Below are 21,250 nucleotides of genomic sequence, written 5' to 3' on the forward strand. Positions count from 1 at the left end.
TAATATATATATGTAAAAGAACAAAGTCAGTCTTATCGTTAGTAGGCCTCATTCACGAAGTCGGTCTAAAAGGGGGGTATAAGGTTACTGCCTATAAAATGACATTTTAATAGGTGTCCACTCTCACCCACCGCTTCCTTGACTGGTGGAGGGTCATTAGCCGAACGGGTAGAACAAGGACTATAATTTTCATTATAAGTATAATTATAAAAATAAAGTAACTAAACCTTTTATAAATTCTCAATCTTAGTTACTTTAGGAAAATATGAATTTGGTGCTAACCCATGAAATTACGCTTTGCACTTTGCTTAAGTTGTTAGTGGAGCGTGTGTGGTTAACCGACACACTAACCTGGATTTAACAAGGTGGGCAAAGGGTAACTTAATGTTTATCTTAGAATCGGTGGAGCGCGTGTGGTTAACCGACACATCGATTAAGTGATAATTATTACGGGTACCAAGTATATTTTCATGGTTATTCACAACTTGTTTTGTGATCCTCGACATCCTAGTCACAAAACTTGAGAGGGCACAATCGAGATTGAAACATGCCATTGAAAAGTTCAATGAATCTCAAAAGATCTAGGAATTTCAAATCCAATTAAAACCTAATAAATTATTTCGTTTTTCATGGTGGAAATTGGTGAATCGTCATTCGCCTACCTTCAAATATTTTATAGCTTGGATTACGGCATCCTTCTTCCAAGTTATAAAATATTGTGTTGGGTCCTAGCCTTAATATTTCATATTGGGTGTTCTATTAAGGATTTAAATCAACTAACTTGAGTTTCTCCCATTGTAGATGTCTGGTTCAGACAACTATGATCTTCCCAAATCTCTTGGAACAAGCTTTCCTAATGAAGATGATTTCTTGCGATTGGTTCATAGAAATCATACTTCTCTTCCTCCACCTCCTCCATTTATTCTCCCTGGCCCACAAACTCCAAGACTTGAAAAGTTCAAGGTCACTCAAGCCCTACTAGAAATGAAACATATAATTGGAAGACCTGTGTGTACTCATGTCTTAGGAATGAAGTCACACATTGACAGGTTGAGGATGTTGGGTGTCGTTGTTCCAAGGAAGTTGGCTATTGACTGGGTTCTTCAGTCACTTCCTGAGTCATATAGTGAGTTTATTAAAGACTACTATGTGACAGATCACAACATGACCCTAATAGATCTTTCTTGTTTGCTTGTTGCTGCTGAATCAGCAATGATTTGGCGCAATGGTCAAGCAAATATTGGTGGAAAGTCTATTTCTTAAACTTCCATGGACATTGACAATGGTAACATTGGAAGTCCAGAAAAGCTTTCTCTTCCCAATGGAAAGGGATCCACTACAAGAAATTGGGGTCTTTACCTACACATAACTTACCCACACATATTATGTAATACCTACACATATTTTGCATATGTGTGGGTAATTAAAAATAATAAATTTTCATAAGAGATAACATTTAATATGTGTAGATAATACCTTATAGTAACATTTTATATGTGGGGACATTTTCCCTCCAAGATTTGTGATTTACGTAATATGAAATTACCCAAACATGTTGAAAATTTTCCTTATGTGTAGGTAATACGGCTACACATATATATAAATTGAATGAATGTGTAGGTGATTCATTTTGTTTTACCAACACATAATTTTATTTCAGTATGTAAATAAATAAATTAATAATAATAACTAATATTATATGAATGACATGGCAAAGTAATACCCACACATGTTTTTTATGTGTAGGTAATTTATTTACACACATGGATATATATTAAATGGATGTGTGAGTAATTCATTAAATTTTATCGACACATAATATCATATGTGTAGGTAAATATATTAGATAATAATAATTATTATTATTATTTTATAATTGAAGTGACAAATCAAATAACCACATATTTGAAAATGAAATATACGTAGGCATATGTTGGTAATTCAATAATTTCCACTAACATATAGTAATATCTATATATAATTAATGACGTAGAAAAGTAATATCTACACATCATTGGGGATACAATTTATGTGTAAGTAAAAATATAATATATTTAACTAATTATAACTACTACATACACATAACTTTTATTAATAAATGTGTTGAGAGTTATTGATGAATAAATGTGTTGGTAAAGGTTTTATTTTTTTTAATGATACGGAAATCGACAAATATAAATACAATTGAATTTGAGCGTATGTGGTGAATTTGTCAATTTTTACTAATTTTTACTAATTTATAACAAGTAGTTAAATAAAATATTTTGAATTATGGAGTATTTTGACTATTTTCGTTCTATTTGAAATATTTCAAAAAAAAACTATACAAAAAACTTCAACCGATCATTTATTCGACCTAATTTCTTAAATCTAATTTAAACTATCCCGCCCCCAAAATTTTCTAACGATTCCCTCCTTTAGCAAAACTCCCCATTTCCCTTCATAGATAAAGAAGCATGATATCTCTTTTTTTCTTCTTAACCGTACCACTGCATTCTCTCTTTTCTTCCGGCCATCAAAGAACACACGCCTCCATCATCTCCCCTTCAACTCGTCGGACATCACAGAGGTCCACCGCTGACCATCGCATACCGTCTTCGTCGCACGCACCACCGCCGTCACAGGCCAGTGTCGCACGTACTGTAAAACACCACCATCCATTCTTCTCCCTCCCACCTTCTCTCCGATCTACCTCCCTTCGTTGGCGACGCCGCCACCGCAAGCCCGACGAGCGACGCCCTCCACATCCTCAAAGTCATCGATTTTCCAGTTCTAGGTAATGTTTTTTTTGAAATCATGTCTCCTGCTTCTTCTTCTCGCACACCAACCGTCGTCGCCTGCTCCTTCCCCGCCATGCTGGTTGTTTAAATTTATAAGCATCTATGGAGGATTAACATGGGGAGTTTTATTCGAAATGAAATTCAGATCGATGGAGATGTAATTTCTTGTGTAAGTGTTTTATGCAAATGGGTAGAAATTATTGTCTAGTCACTGTCACTGATGAGTTTGCTTTAGAAATATCACTAACTTTTTTTTAGCTTTATAATTTGTGGTGTTATGAGGGTGTTTGGTGTTTTATTGTATATGCCAAGGTAAAGTTAGGAAAAGTGGATTCTGCACAGGAGGTGTTCGATGGAATGCTCAAGAGAAGTTATTTTGTACATGGATTTTATTTTTGCATACATGTTTTATTGATTTTTGGTCATTTTGGCATTGCGGTTGATGATGTGAGTAAAACTTGTACCATTTGATTTATCGGGGTTCTTGCTCAAATGGTCAATTAGTCCATACAAACATTAAGACTGTTGATCTCATAAAGACAAAGGGTGACACCATAATTACAGAAACTTGTCCGGTCAAAGTTGGGAACTAATTTTATGGTTTATAAACAGATATCAATGGGCACAGATGATGTTTATAAAACTGTTGAAGTAGGTAAACTTTTTGGTTAGGAAAATTACTAGAGAACCCACACCATTACCTGGCATCAGCACTAAAATTACATGTTAGATAATAATGTTTTGAAGACGTAAGTTCCTTGTAATAGCAATGTAATTTCACTTATTTGTTCATCATAACACCCAACTATAATGGTTTACCTTTAGTAGTTTTACATTCACATGCTTTCATGCAGAAGGGGTAGGAAGAAGCAGAAGGAGGTTCAAGTAGGGTGGAATGCTAAGAGAGGTGCACATTCTTTTGGTAAATTTAATAACGATTCAAATGTTTACTTGTTTTCACATGTTTATACTTACTTTTATACTAACTTTGCTCATGGAATTTTATTTTTTTAGGAAACACTACTTATGCACAAGGACTTGACTCATGGTGGTACATCCAAGTGTTGCATATCACTCGACAGTCTTGTGGTCTTTTGTTAGTTTAAGTATTTCAAGTTTTATGACTTGTAATTTTCTTGTGGCTTGAAATATTATGTTAGACAATTTTTAATCTATAATGATATTTTGATCGCATATGTTTCTATTTATACATATGTTTGTGTATATTTTGTACATATTTGAAGGTTATTACTTATTACTTCTATATATATCATCTTTAATACCCACATAAATATATTTTTACCTACACATAACAAAGGAAATACGTACACATATATTAATACTACCTACACACAGAAAAACTATTACCCACACATATTTTTATGACACCTATAATCGATGCCATCCATGTAGACCACGTCGAAAGCCACGTCAACAACCATGTCAGCTTCCATGTTAATAGCCATGTCATTAACATCCAAAAACATATCAAAATACCTCTACCTACACATACTTACTACTTTCAACCACACATACATGTGTAGGTATAGATTAATCTTTAACTACACATAAACTATGTGTTGGTAACGATCTATTTCAACAGGCATGAGCCAACACATAGTTACACTTAATTTATGTGTAGGTAGTGCTGACTATCAACACATCTTATGCTTTTACCAACACATAACATGTGTGGGTAATAGACCAAATTTCTTGTAGTGATCGGCCTTGGTCAACCCGGTTGACCAAAAGGTAAAGGGAAAAGCTAAGTCTGTAATAGTCCCGTGTACCATTCCCAAAGAGTCTATATGTTTTCATTGTCAAGAGAATGGTCATTGGTTGCGAAACTGCCCTAACTACCTGAAAGATCTAAGAGAAAAGGAAGAATAAAAAAGGTTTTTGACTCTGCTTCAGGTAAGTCCACTATCTAACTCTGTTAAGTTCCTAATTGATGATTCTTAATATAAAATGTGACTCGGTTACATTTTGATGTTTGGCAGGATCAAGAAAAAGGAAGGAAGCTTAAAAGAAGAGTATGCTGAATCTGATCGTGAAGATGGATTTTAATCGCATGGTTCGAAGATCGGATTCTTGAGCTACTACTTAGGAGTGATGATGGATTGCTAGGAAATATGTAATAGCATAGTTTTCATTTAAATTTGCATTGTAAGGAAAACGTTTTTCCGCGTTTTTAATAAATAAATAAAATTTTGTTTTATTTTATATCTCCTTGCAATGGCATTTATGGAAAATTGATGTTTGTATGTTTCTAGCAATAATGGAAATGTGAATTTGATTCTTTCATTTGTGGTAGTGTCTAAATTTACCAAATAAGAAAAGATTCTCATCACCCAAGTTTCAATTGGACCGAAACTTGGATTCATGCAAGTTGTATAGCATGATAAATGAAAATCTTCATCTTTGGAAAATTAAGACTAATTCCTGGTTCACATGTATATGTGAGTCAAGTGAAGACTAAGGGATCGAGTACACATTCTTGTGCACTGGTCAAGTCCACCACAAAAGATCGATCAGACTGTTCGTCATGATTTACTAAAGTTTAGTAAATATGGTTATACTTACAAGTTTAAGTATAATTCTAAAGCATTGGAAAAGTTTCGATGTGTGGCAGAACGAATGAGAAGAATCAAATTTGGCAGAAAAATAAAAGTTTCTCAAATCTGAAAAGATGGGAGAGTACTTTAGTATCATGTTTTATGATCATCTTAATGATTGTGAGACCATATCACAATTCATCCTCTAGGGACATCTTAGTGCGTTCTTATGGCTAAGAAGAGGAGTCATGAATTATTGAAATGGTAAAATCAAGAAGGTGATACATACTTCGTTCCAAAACAAGCCTTAGAGTCATACTCCAAGATTGTAATTTGAGTGACACATCTTAAAGAAGGTTTATTAACACTTGTCAAATGTAAGAGTAAAATGTGTCCTACTCTTGTACATTTGAAATTGGTAAGTTGTGATGTTTTGGATAAAATAGAGACCAACTTAAGTCAATTGTGTGAAGTGTTTGTCTTGATAAGAATCCGCACTATCTCTTGAATATTTGTTTGTCAAGGAATGGGTCTTGGCAAGAGAGTCTTATATGTCAAGAGGACAGTGGGAGTCTAAAAGATCTTGAAAGAGTCTAATCAAGAATAAAACCTGTAGTTTATCACTAGCACACGACTTGAGGTTTATAACCTATCGTGTTGACATATTCCTATTTTGTGCACATTCTAGTTAAAGTTGGCCTTGTATATGAGTTCTGAGAGTTCTCAATTGATTGCATAACAACTTGGAAGCAATGGCAGGCCCTTGTGCTGCCAGGTGGCAAGAAGTTAAGACTGCACAAGTTCAATCCATATGAATTTGGATTTGTCACTAACCGTGTCTTGTGATTATGGTTATGAAAAATTTACATGGATAGGAACATATACACCATAGAAATCTAAGTGTCATAAGGTTTCTCTCCGATTCATGAAAATGATGGTGAGGAAATGCTTTCACTAAGAGGTTTTAAGTAGATAGCAATTGTGATATTTTCATTCTCGAAGTCGTTAGTGGAGCGTGTGTAGTTAACCGACACACTAACATGGACTTGTGAGGAATGACAAAGGTCTAAACAATTGAGACTGTGATTACGGCATCCTTTTTCATAGTTCTGAAATTGTTTAGACACACATGTGTGCTATCTAAGGAAAGGTGTATGATTTTGATAAAATTTTATCAAAGCATCTCGTATCAGAAGTCTGAACTTTGTTAAGAAAGTCAATAAAGTATTGATTTCTAGAAGTCCAGCTGATTTCTGAGTACATGTCCAAGCTAGTGGGAGCATAAGTGTTATGCTAATAATCATCATGTTAGTGGGAGCATGATAATTATGATAAGTGTTGCAAGTTAGCAATATTAATTATAGAAAACAAAAGTTTCAATTGGGAAAAGTTGTTTTGCTATAATTAAGGGAGAGGAAATTATACTTCATTTCAATTCTAAAAGCTTAGATTGAGATTTTTATCATCTTTAGTCAATGATATATATATATATATATATATATATATATATATATATATATATATATGAATTTTATGTTGGAATGGATCAACTTAAGGAAATTCTATATATATTGTGTTCTCAAAATTCGATTATGATTACGACATCCTTCTTCATAGTCGAATTATGAAAACATGGCAAATAAAAATATTGTAGCAAAAGACTGGTCTAGAATCATGTGTTTATGTGAGACATCATGAATCGTGTCCCATATGCTTCGGGTATAGGATCGATTGCATGTGCTATAATGTTTATCCTTCTAAATTTTCCAAATGCCTGGGGGCATTAAGAGGGGAAAAGGTCTAGAATTGGATATGACTAAAATGATTAAGCAATTGCGAGGACAATCTAAGGTTTACCAAAGATTGGTTGCTCGGGGACAGTTGGAAGTATAATGTTAATTTTGGAAGGACCATATTGACATATTCTGAAAGGAGGCAACTCTTGTTCAGAAGTGATAGTCAAAATGGGAATATGGAAATGTCTCCACGGGTGGAAACTATTCAATATGTGTAAGATTAGAAAACTTAATGCACGAAGGATGTTCAAAGCAATTTACTTTGAATATGAGACTTCGTTTCCATGGAGTTGATCTCCATTGGAATACTCTGTAATGTCTGTTGACAAGTCTTTGTGACTTTGTGCATAATCATTACACATGATCAGTGCATATAAGTTTAAAATCTAACAGATTTCGGTAAGTGGCAGGAATTTGGAATTCTTACATTTACGGTAAGGATTTGGGATTGTGAAATGAAAATCATTGGAATTATGTTCAATCGATCTATTCCAAAAAGTAAAGATCATAGACAAACATAGTGTGCATACTTTGTGTATGGAATTACTAGTGTTCAAAAAACATAGTGTGCATGCTTGGAGCATGGGACAACTATTGTTTTAATTCAAGTATTAAGTTGATAAATTTGAAACATTATACAATGAATAATGTGTAATCAATATGGTGATAAATAAAAGGTGTTCTATTTATATTCATAAGTTCTGAGACCATATAGGCTTCGATTATTCTTGTGTTTCACTTTGCATGTTTTGACTTCCAGAATAACTAGGTCATTCGTCCTGAATGACTAAGTTATTCAAACCATCCACATTAGATAATACGTTGGAAGTAGGTATCAAGGCAAGACTGTCATGAAGTTGGTTTGTAGATGTCTAAGGTATTGGACATAGCAAGAGTTGCTACAACATTCATGAGTGCTTATAAGTTCTGAGTATTGGATTAAACCCACGCTCATTTGAATCACTTTATGGATTTTATCACGAGTGATCATGAGACGATAATATCTTATATTCTTCAAACCTAGAGACATGAGTTGTTCACTATGAGTTGGTTATACATTGATTGCACGAAAACGCATTGGTAACTCGATGTTATAAAACATGCCTTTGTGTATGATTCAACAAGTAGTAGAACAAGCATATGAGTCGAAGTTTATCCATTCCTTTTACCCTTAAAGGGATAAAAGCGATATTTGTGGGCCCCTCGATGATTTAGTGATGACGCCCCGAAGTGCTTGGCCAAGCCTGGACTGATTTGACTTGTTCAATTAGTCGGTCGTCATAAATCGGAAATCGGGAAACAACAAATGGACAGAGAGAATGATTATAATCCATGTCCCAGTCCATATGATATCTAGAATGGAGGAATATATGATCCCTTATCTAATGGACAAATCATTGACTAGATCAGAGTTCGACAGCGGCTTTAAGAGCTACGATTGCTAGTCGGGTTTTGGAGTCATACGCAATAATAGTTTTAGACTTATCCAAGTGGGAGACTGTTGGATTAGTGTCTAAGTCCATAACTATGATTGGTATGTACTTGACCCGATTTGGCATGGTCCATTTGGGTTGCACTTCACCGGAACAATTTATATGGATAGTCTTTTGAGAATAGTATGTTTATGATTTATATTAATATATTATAAGTTCTAATATATTAATATGGAATCATATTATTTAATTAGTATTGATCAATAATTAATTTAGAATTAATTTAGTGATCAAAAAAGGAACTAATTAAATATGGACTCTTATATATATAACATGGGCCAAGTTCATTTAGGTTGGGCTAAGCTTGCATGGATAGTCCATGGAGTTTTTAACCCATGGATCCTATGGAAATGAAAGGTCGTGGGGTTTACATGAATGTAACCCTAATCCTCCATACTATATAAAGAGGTCTTTGGCACATGAAATGGCACTAGTGTGTGAGTAAACAAGAGTGGGCCAATTTCTAGTGTGCTTACTATTCTCTCAAGTTTTCCAAGGTGTTTTTTTGGTGATTTGTGATTCCACTTGAGGCTTCCACACTATTGGGGCTAAGCTCTTAAAGTTCAAGACTTCAAGCTACATCAAAAGGTATGTCATCTAACTAGGCTTTTGTAGTATAGTTGCTTCATATCATGCTAGTTAGGATGAAACCTTGGAATATTGAATATTTGCATGTATAATAGAGAAAACATAGATCCAAGGTTTATAGGGTTGCATGTACACCATAGGAGTGTTAGAATGCTCAAAACGCATCAGGTACAAGCGTTCCTAAGAGCCCTTTTCAAACGGGGGTTGCATCTGAATAATAAGCTTTAGATAAGGCTTGGTCTTGCTTGATGGAAGGAATGCATTTGTTGAATGAAGTTTCCTTACACACAGAGGCACGTTTAGAGAAACTTGCTCAGCGTCAAACTATTTTTGATGAAGCCTTGGAAGGGTTGAAGCAAATTCAGACCCTTCATGAGAAAACAGAGAAAGAAGCTAAGGGTTTGAAGGAAGAGGTAGCCGGTTTGTGTGAGAGAAACCAAGGTTTGGTGGCGGACTTGAGTCAAGCTATTGGTCAGCAGGAGGAGTTGAAGAAATCAAGATTTGCAACTGAAGATATATGATGTCATGAGCCACCGCGCCTATGTCATTAAGGAGCTCGACGGTGTTTCTTAGCAATACCATTCACTGTAGTCGCAATATACGAAGAAGGTTTCTCAGTTGGAAATCGCCTGTTCTAGTAATGACGTTAGTATTCATTTTCTAGAGGAGGAGTTAGCCGCAACGAAACTCCTGATGTTCAAGAAGGATGCTCGAATTGCCACATTGAGTGATTCACAACTTTTGATGGAGCAAAATACAGCAAGTTTCTAGATGGAAATGAGTCAAAGGGCGGAGGACCTGCGATGGGTCATAAAGGAAGGTATCCTTATCTTTGTTTGAGCTTTGTTGGATTCAAGCGATTTCGGTGCTGTGAATGCCGCCCTACAGACATCTGTTATCCAACTTGGGCTCCATCAAGCCTGTGTGGACATGAAAGAGAAGTACCCTAAAGAGCTAAAATATAAGAATGTATTGTATTCATACCCAGACGCACAACGTCAAATTATTGAACGTTTTGCTGAGATGACAACATACAAGTACTCGCTAGTATCTGCTCTGGTGAACGAAGAGATGGATGTTGGTGGTTTGAAGAAATTGTTGAAGGTTGTGGATTCATTTGGAGCAGATGAAGTTGGGTCGAGCTATAGGTTGGAAGGAGGTAGTTTTCTTTTGGAGTAGTTGGAGGTTGGAAGTTGTGTTTGTTTTCGTAACGATCTAGACTTTTTGAACTCGCAACTTTTATTTTTCCAATGTTGTAGGGTAGGGTTCTTTTGTTTTGTTATCTTGTAATGACGTTAAATGATAATGTAATCCTTTTCTATCCGTTCAAATCCTTTTCTCTTCTTGTCATTGTGGTTTCAATAGTTACTTGTGGTTTCGATTATTCTTCTACTGGTCACGATTGACATTAAATTTCGTATCGACTTAAAGCGTCTAACAGGCTTTGAAATACTTCACCCGCTAAATCGAATGTCACGCTTAGCATATGGTTCGAATCATTGGGTTTGAACCTGAGGTTCGGGTGATAGGACCATCGAGCCATAATTTGGAAACTTATGGCAATGTTTTTGAATGGTTCAAACCGTCAGGCATGAGCCTAAGGTTCGAGCGATACAGACATTGAGCCATAATGGAGGATTATGGCGATGTTTGTAATTTACTCGAACCATTAGGTATGAACCTAAGGTTTGAGTAATAGGAACATCGAGCCATAATGTGTAGGATTATGGCGATGTTTGTAAGTTACTCGAACCGTCAGGTATGAACCTAAGGTCCGAGTAATAAGAACATCGAGCCATAATGTGAAGGATTATGGCGATGTTTGTAAGTTGCTCAAATCATTAGGTATGAACCTAATGTTCGAGTAATGGGAACATCGAGCCATAATGTGGAGGATTATGGCGATGTTTGTAAGTTGCTCGAACCATGAGGTTTGAACCTAAGGTTCAAGTAATGGGAACATCGAGGCATAATGTGGGGGATTATGGTGATGTTTGTAAGTTGCTCGAACCATTAGGTATGAGCTTAAGGTTCGAGTAATAGGAACATCGAGCCATAATGTGGAGGATTATGGCGATGTTTGTAAGTTGCTCGAATCATTAGGTATGAACCTAATGTTCGAGTAATGGGAACATCGAGCCATAATGTGGAGGATTATGGTGATGTTTGTAAGTTGCTCGAACCATTAGGTATGAGCCTAAGGTTCGAGTAATAGGAACATCGATCCATAATGTGGAGGATTATGGCGATGTTTGTAAGTTGCTCGAATAATTAGGTATGAACCTAATGTTCGAGTAATGGGAACATCAAGCCATAATGTGGAGGATTATGGAGATGTTTGTAAGTTGCTAGAACCATTAGGTACCTAAGGTTCAAGTAATAGGAACATTGAGCCATAATGTGGAGGATTATGGCGATGTTTGTAAGTTGCTCTAATAATTAGGTATGAACCTAATGTTTGAGTAATGGGAACATCGAGCCATAATGTGGAGGATTATGGCGATGTTTGTAAGTTGTTCGAATCATTAGGTATGAGCCTAAGATTCGAGTAATAGGAAAATCGAGCCATAATGTGGAGGATTATGGCGATGTTTGTAAGTTGCTCGAATCATTAGGTATGAACCTAATGTTTGAGTAATGGGAACATCGAGCCATAATGTGGAGGATTATGGCGATGTTTGTAAGTTGCTCCAACCATTAGGTATGAGCCTAAGGTTCGAGTAATGGGAACATCGAGCCATAATGTGGAGGATTATGGCGATGTTTGTAAGTTGCTCGAACCATGAGGTTTGAACATAAGGTTCGAGTAATAGCAACATCGAGCCATAATGAGGAGAATTATGGCGATGTTTGTTGTGCACTGGTCAAGTCCACCACAAAGAACGATAAGACTATTCGTCATGATTTACTAAAGTTTAGTAAATATGGTTATGCTTACAAGACTAAGTGTAATTCTGAATCATTGGAAAAGTTTCAATGTATAGCAGAACGAATAAGAAGAATCAAATTAGGCAGAAAGATAAAAGTCTCCCGAATCTGAAAGGAGAGTACTTTAGTATCATGTTTTATGATCATCTTAATGATTATGAAACCATATCAAAATTGATCCTCTAAGGACACCTTAGTACATTTATATGGCTAAGAAGAGGTATCGGGAATTGTTGAAATGGTTAGATCAAAAGGATGAGTCATACTTTGTTCCAAATTCAAGTCTTAAAGTCATACTCCAAGATTGTTCCTTGAGTGACATATCTTAAGTAGGTTTATAACACCTCATAAAATGTGGAGTAGAAATGGTTATTGCTCTTGCACATTTGTAATTGGTAGTTGTGATGTCTTGGATAAGACAAAGACCAATTGAGACAAATTATATGAAGTGTCATTCTTGATAAGAGCCCGCACTAACTCTTGAATATTTGTTTGTCAAGGAATGTTTCTTGACAAGAGAATCTCATATGTCAAGAGGTCAGTGGGAGTCTTAAAGATCTTGAAAAGTTTCAAGAACTAATCAAGAATAAACCTATTGTTTATCACTAGCACACGACTTGAGGTTTGTAACCTATCGTGTTGACATATTCTTGTTTCTGTGCCCATTCCAGTTAAAGTTGACTATGCATGTGAGTTCTATGAGTTCTCAATTGTTAGCATAAGGCAAAGCACCTTGATCAGTGAAAGTTCATTGATCAGTAAGGGTGATCTGCTCAAAGACACGGTAGGCCCTTGTGCTGCCAAGTGGCAAGAAATTAATATTGAACAAGTTCAATCCATATGAGTTTGAATTTGTCATAGACCTTGTCTTATGATAATGACAGATTCACATGGATAGGAACACATACACCACAAAATCTAAGTGACACAAGGTTTCTCTCCACTTCATGAAAATGATTGTGAGGAAACGCTTTCACTAAGAATATTTTAAGGAGATAGCAGTTGTGTTAATTGTGTTCTCAAATTCGATTATGATTACGACATCCCTCTTCATAGTTCGAATTGTGAGAAATGGAAAAATGTTTAAACATTTGGGACTTATTGTTGTAAGTTCTAAAATTGTTTAAACACACATATGAGCCTTCTAATGAAAAGGTGTATGAGCTTAAGGAGCTTAGATAAAGGCTTATCGAAGCATCTCGTGCCAGAAATCTGAACTTTGGTAAGGAAGTCAACAAGTATTGATTTCTAGAAGTCCAACTTATTTCTAGATACATATCAAGGCTAGTGGGAGCATAAGTGTTATGCTTGTAACTAAATGATTGTTATGCTAGTGGGAGCATGATTATTATGTGAAGTGTTGCAAGTTAGCAATACTAAATATAGGAAACAAAGGTTACAAATTTGCAAAGTTGCAAAATTTGAAAAAGTTGTTTCGCTGTAGTAAGGGAGAGGATACTTATACTTTATTCCGAATCTAAAAGTTTAGATTGAAGTATTAATCAAACTTAGTCATGAGTATATATGAATATCATGTTGAAATGATTCAACATTGAAAATTCTATATGGAAATATTATAGCAAGAGACTGGTCAAGTATCATGTCTTTATGTAAGACATTATGAATCGTATCCCATATGTTTCGGGTATAGGATCGATTGCATACGCTATAATATTAACATGTTCTAATTTTCCAAATACCTAGGGCATTGAGATGGAAAAGGGACATGAACTGGTTATGACTGAAAGTTATTAAACAACTGTTAAGGACAATCCAAGGTTCGCTAAGGATTGGTCACTTGTGGGCAGTTGGAAGTATAGTAATGGATGGACCATGTTGACATTATTATGAATAGATAGGATTCTATTTATAATGAATTGTCATATGGCATATATGGAAATGTTTACATAATGGGAGTTGGATATCAAGAATCTATGAGTAAGTTAGAAACTTTTATGCAAGAAGTATGTTCAAAGGAATGTGCTTTGAATATGAGATTTCATGTCTATGGAATTGTCTTGTAACAATTTCCAATGGAAAGTTTTGTAATTGGCAAAGTCTCTATGACTTGTGTACATAGTCGTTACAAAAGATACATTGCATGATAGTTTAGAATCTAACACATTCTTATAGTGACAAGAATTAGGTATTCTTACACTAAGTAATAAGGATTTGGAATTGTGAAATGAGCATCATTGAAATGTTTTCAACTGATCTATTTCACAAAGTAAGGACCATATATAAACATAGTGTGCATGCTTGGAGCATGGGATAACTATTGTTTTAATTTAAATATTAAGTTGATTAATCGAAACATTATACAATGAATAATGTGTAATCAATATGGTGATTAAATAAAAGGTATTTTATTTATATTCAAAAGTTTTGAGACCATATTGGATTCAATTATTCTTGTGTTTCACTTCACAGGTTTTGACTTCCCGAATAATAAAATTATTCAAAACCATCCACAGTCGCTCATACTTTGGAAGTAGGTATTGAGGTAAGACTGTCATGAATCCGTTTTTAGATTGTCTAAAGTGTCTAGACATAGCACAAGTTTGCTGCAATATTCATGAGTGCTCCTGTAATAAGATTTGAGTATTGGATTAAACCCACGCTCATCTGAATCACTTCATGGATTTTATCACGAGTGATTGTGAGACGATAATATCTTATATTCTTGAAACGGAGAGATATGAGTTGCAGTTTACAACTCGGTTGCACATTGATGATGTGAAAACGCACCAGTAACTTGGTGTTATAAAATGAATTATTGTGTGTGATTTGATGAGTAAATGGAGCAAGCATATGAGTTGAAGTTTATCCGTTCCTTTTACCCTAAGAGGGATAAAAGCGATATCTGTGGGCCCCTCGATGATTTAGTGATGACAACCCTAAGCGCTTGGCCAAGCCTGGACTGATTTGATTTGTTCAGTTAGTCGGTCGTCATAAATCGTAAATCGGGAAACAACACATGGACAGAGAGAATGATTATAATCCATATCTCATGTCCATATGATATCTAGAATGGAGGAATATATGATCCCTTATCTTATGGACGCGTTGCTGATAAGATCAGTGTTCAACAACGACTTTTAAGAGATACGATTGCTAGTCGGGTTTTGAATTCGTACCTGCAATTATAGTTATTAGACTTATCCAAGTGGAAGACTGTTGGATTAGGTGTCTAAGCCCATAACGTATAATTGGTATGTACTTGACCCGAGAGTAGCATGGTCCATTTCGGGTTGCCTTCACCGGAACAATTTGACAGGATGGACATTTGAGAAAGAGGTTATTTGTGATTTATTAATATATTATAAGTATAATACATTAATTGAGAAATCATATTATTTAATTAGTATTGATCAAGAATTAATTTGGAATTAATTTAGTGATCAAAAGAGACTAATTAAATTAACGGGGACTGATTATGTAAATCAGTGAGACATATGGTTTGGGCTAATGATCCATGATTAATTTGTAATGGGCTAAGCTTATGTGAAAGTCCATAAATTATTAGTCCAAATAAGTTATGGATCATAAGCCTAAGTGTAAGAATTAGGGTTACATATAACTCTTGGAATTCTACACTATATACGTAACCCACTAAAGCCAAAAATCGGACCAAGGGTGGATTATTTTAAGAGATGGATGATTTTGTGTGCTCCATGACCTCTCTCATTATTCTCTACTTGTTCATGGTGTCTGTGACTTGTTTGAGGCATCACACTTGGGATGCTAAGCTCTTGAAAGGCCAAATTCAACAAGCGACAACAAGAGGTAATCTTCTAACTTACTTTTATGATTCATATGTCAAATTGTATGCTAGTTGTAGGCTTCATGCTTTGGATAATTTTTGTTACATGTATAACTATAGAAAACTTAGATCCAAAGCTATTAGGGTTGTATGTGCACCATAGGAGTGCTATAGTACTTAAAACCCAACAGGAATATCATACATTTTCTTAGTCCTCACCGAAACGATGGTAAGGATGGATATAGACAAAATAACTCAACTACGAGTGCCTTAGTAACCTTGTGACTTTTCCTGATCCAAGTGCGAGTTCTGTACTTTCGGTAGTATAGGCCTCTACTACCTTTCACACTTACTCATACTTGTCCAAAAAACTGTCTCGCAGCTTCCAAGTCACTTCTAATACTAAACACGATGACTACTAAACATATGTATGTGTCCTATGAGCACATACAACAAATATTTACTAGACTCCACTAGGACTTTGCATCTTTACCGATGCCCTACCTTACGTATATATGCCTTATCAAGCATATATTAAACTTCATAGACTCTCTTTCTAATTTTCCTTTCCACTTCACCCTATTATTAGCCGAGGAACAACTTTTACTAATATTAAATAGTTATCCGACAAATACAATTGCATGCTGCTAAAATTGATAGCTTGTCGATTGAAAGATCCGACACTACAGCGGTTAGACTCAGACGAGAGCTACACAATAGCACCAAATCAAGCAATCTAAAACTATTTAATTTTGGGAGCATGCAACCTAACGTATTTGTCGAATAACCAATCCATATTAGTATAGGTTATAAGTAGAAAATAATAAGCAAATTCCTAGGCTATAAGTCATCTTAAGTATTAGGTAATTCTATTTAGTGATTCCTGAAAAGATCCTTAACCTAGATACTAGCATGCATTTCTAACACTTTTATATATCGACAATCATAACAATATGGATATTTTGGGAATCACTTTCATTTATGAGCTTTGGCTGACTTTACGCAACAAATTCTTCTCTTTTTGTATTATTCTTTTGTTTATAAAAAGATTTGTTAAGATATTCAGACCCTTGATTTGAGTCTGGAATCACACGAGTGTTCATCCAATTCTTTCAAACCATGGCTCTGATACCAACTTGAAACATCCTAATTTCCAACCCTAGATTTTCATTTTTATTCATTAAATATATCAGAGTATAATTACATTATGTGGAAACATGTTGCGAATACATATGTGTACAGTCGAACCTTGCCCTTTATATGGGTAAGCACGAAGCTTAGTTAGTTCCCCAAAATACCATATATCACAATACATATACAACGTATACACATAATGGCCTTCAACATATAGCTGGTCCGCCCTTGGCCTTCAACACGAAGCTTGTCCGCCCTTTTTTCCTTCAACATATAGTTGGTCCGCACTTTGGTCTTTATCATAATGCTAGCCCGCCTGAGTCAATTGGCCTTCAGCCCGAGGTTGGGCCGCCCTCAACTCCCCATATAATATATCAACACATATAAACAATTCAACAAGAAATAATATAATACTACACGAAACTAACTGAACTAGCCTAATGACATACTATAGGGTAACTATATCCTAACATGCAGATGCTATATATTGGAGCACATAATATAGTGAGAAAACTCATCTGGACAGCTATTCAAACGATTGGCAGTTATCTGGGCGATTCTATTGGCGATCCAATCTGGCTGGTAACGCGCCTAGCGAGTATTAACCTATAATACTATAACTTATTAATTCCTATGACAATTTGGTAATGGAAGTTAGATATTTCAGTAATCCCAAAGAATACTGAGAGTTCTATCAAATAAGGATCAGTCAGGCAGGACAACTAGGAGGCGAGACCATTTCGACATATAACTTTTATGAAATCCAACAACCAAGCCAACGTGACCACTCTAGACACCTCTCACGTAAGTAGATCAACCAATATTATAACTGGAATTACTGATAAATCTTATTTATACATTCATAACAACGACTATGAATATAAATATAAGTTACACTTAATGCATAGTAAGTGTAGCCTAACTTACAGAGAGTTTCTAGCGAACTTCGACTCGAGAGCTTATAATTCCCAAGCCCTCTGATGCTCCATATTTTCACTAAAGTGAAACTTTCTAAACTCCAGAAAAATACCCAAAAGTCAGACTAGAGAGAGAGAGATATATGAAAGAGTGAAAGTGTGAAGAATGAATGGGGTCTTAAGGGATATTTATAGGTTGAGTTTGGGAGCTGCACGCCTTAAAAATGGGAGGTTCACATCATGCAAATAAGAGGTGCCTGGGGTGCCACATGTCACTTTCCCGGTGGTCCATGTGTCGCCTTCTACAAGGTTGTGCACCGCGCAGCAAGTGCGTACGCGTGCGATTTTCTGATTTTTGTAAATTTAGTAACTTCTTCATTGGAGCTCCATTTTGTTGTTCTTTATATCGCGCAACTGTCTATGAGATCTACAACTTTCATTTAGACTCCATCGGCAAATTCTCACTTTATTTTAAAATTATATTTTTCATAGACTTAGACTGTTAAAGTCCGTATAAAAATCATAACTTTTTCGTAGGATATCCTTTCTCGACCATCTTTATATCGACGGGTAGGTATTGACGAGATCTTCAAATCTCGTTTAGATTGTTTTTCCTAACAATCAACCGATTTCTATTTCGGTTTCTGCTTTGCGCATTGTTGTGCTGAAACTTCAAAAAATCATAACTTCCTCTTACAAAGTCAAATATAGTTGTTCTCTATATGCATGCTCTCGGTTTTATATTTACTACAACTTTCGTTTAAATCACTTAGGTTAATAAGTTCTGATTAGTAATTTATGACACGCATAGCCATATCGGTTCAGTCGCGAAACTTCGAAGAAGAATAACTTCTTCATACGAAGTAGGATTCAGGCGTTCTATATATCTACGGAAATCGTATTGATGTTTCCTACATGTTTAAGACGATGAATTTGGCTAAAAAGTAATATATCTATGTTTCAGATTTTATAAACGACGGTTTAGATTGAATTCAATTGGAATGTGAAAATAGGGTGTTACACAGGATTAAACCAATCTGAGTGATTTTTCTCTGACCCACGCGGGCTCATGCTAAGGAAAAGTTTACCATCCCAGGCCCATGTACACTGAAAATAATACCCGGTCGGGCTCCCATAAATCGATTTTCAGTTACGCTTTTTTTTATGCCAAATTATATGACTTGGGGGACACTTTTTGAAAGGAGGGCTGATTCTGGAGAAAACGAAAATGAAGAGAAACATCTTGTAGCAAGGATTTATGCATTTATTTAGTCATTTTGATTTGTAATCACGGTTTGTAAGCAATTTTTAGTGTTTCATTTTAGCCATGATGTGTGGCTTAAACCCTACTTTATGACTTTAAGCGTTTTTTTACGTTTGGTTCATGTGATTTTTCACAAATGATTGTTGGTTTCTATTTTAGTTTAATAATGCATGTCTAATCATTTTTAATCAAGCTCATATATACACTTAACTTGAATCGGCCACCTAGGTTAGGTTATTTTGAGTGATTGTTAGTAGAATTTATGGAATACATAATTGCTTTGGGGATTTCACCAAGTAACAAATGATGTTTTTATAACTTTATATTTACATCCTAACATGTACTACACATTGAGAACTTTACGAACTCGTGAGAAAGGGGAAACATTTTCAGGAAACTTTTTTTCTTAATGCGATCTTTAGGTCATAATTCAAGAACTTGTTTGAGCTTGATTAGTTAGATTAGGTTTAGTTATAGAACTTGTTTTAACTAAATATTTTACAAGTATTTTGGTATTAGAACTTTTTAATGTCTGGTAACGACCTAAACTGTGAATCAAACAACCTACATTATCCGAGTTAGTGATCATACCAAGTGTAATAGACTTAAAATTGGATTCCTTCTCAATTGATGATTTTCATTCCCTTTTATTGCATGTTTATTGCATACAAAATTATTATTTTTATTGAAATTCAAAACCCTCAATTTTGATTGGACTTTGACATATTATCGTTTAACCTGAATCTCTATTGAGACAACCTTACTTACCGCTATCACAAGCCATTGTGAGAGTGTGAATGATCCATACCCCTTTCATTTGTTGGTTTCGACAACCAACACCAACTATACTTTGTGTACATGTATGTATGACCATTAAACTTTATCTTGTATTTAAAAAATATCGTTGTGTTACCGATATTAGTAGGTCACCAGCCACATGGCATCCTACATGACAAATAATATGAATTTTTCTGTTTATTATGTACACATTATATCATTAAACTTCTTTTGTATTATATTTTACCATTAAACTTTTTTGTACACAATTTACCATTAATCTTATATAATGTGTTTAAAAATACTATTTCAAAAAATACATATCATTGCATAAAAATAGGTTTCCACAACCCATTACGGCTCCTCGATATTGCGATGTTTGGGGAAGACGGCTCACATTTGGTTATGAAACTAAGCAAACCTTTTTAGGACTATGTCACATACCTTTCTCTTAATCATCCATTGATTCAAAAACACGTAAGGTATAAACTTGAGACCCCTAAGTGCTTACATATTGAGCCACTTTGGTGACAATTAATATTAGTACATACATATATTTTTACATAAATATAACAATATTTACAATAAATATATGTTTTTTCTTTTTTTTAGAAAAACGTTTCACGATGAATTGTAAAATAAAAGTTACAAAGTGTGACTAGACTATTTTTTTTTTTGGTTTAAGTATTAATACAATAAATTGACTAATGGAAAGTGTCCCCAACCCAACATTGCACAATAGGGTTTATCATTTCACAAGAAGTCCATTTCGCAAGCACTGTTCACACATATTTAAGAGGTAAATCGGTGTGATTTAATCATTACATGGTGTCAACATCTATTACTGGATAATTATTTATAAGTAAACTTTTGACCACTGCTATAAAAAACGACTAACAAATGTCGTTATTTATGTATTGAATAATTGTAAGGTAGTATTCGAGAAAGGAAAAAGACAATTTGTATGAGAAGATATGCGTCGATTGGGTAATTTAGGAAAACGTTAAAAGGGGGTCTGTACGCGATTTCTTAAATGACGAAATTACCCATGGTCTTTTTGTCCTTACGTGTTACTCTTGTATATGTGAACTCATTTTCAAAGTCTAATACAAAACGACAAAACCAACGCGTCTCAGTACTACGTCTTCTCCGACACATGCCAATCTCTCGCTGATTTAACCACGTGGACGGCCAAGATTTCAACCCAATTGATGACTATACTCTTAACTTGTGCCCGAAGTACCTCGCATTAACC

General features: G+C 35.1%; 1 long non-coding RNA gene across 1 annotated transcript; it reads left to right on the forward strand.

The window, feature by feature from the left end:
* Window positions 1-2,379: 2,379 nt before the first annotated feature.
* LOC145108398 (uncharacterized) lies at window positions 2,380-4,013 on the forward strand. Its single transcript, XR_013708238.1, has 3 exons — window positions 2,380-2,776; window positions 3,635-3,702; window positions 3,795-4,013. It is a non-coding gene; the product is annotated as an uncharacterized LOC145108398 (long non-coding RNA).
* The last annotated feature ends 17,237 nt before the right edge of the window (window positions 4,014-21,250 follow it).

This window comes from Lactuca virosa, chromosome 4 (genome assembly GCF_052849685.1).
Source record: "Lactuca virosa cultivar CGN04683 chromosome 4, Lactuca_virosa_CGN04683_v6, whole genome shotgun sequence".
Taxonomy (NCBI): domain Eukaryota; kingdom Viridiplantae; phylum Streptophyta; class Magnoliopsida; order Asterales; family Asteraceae; genus Lactuca; species Lactuca virosa.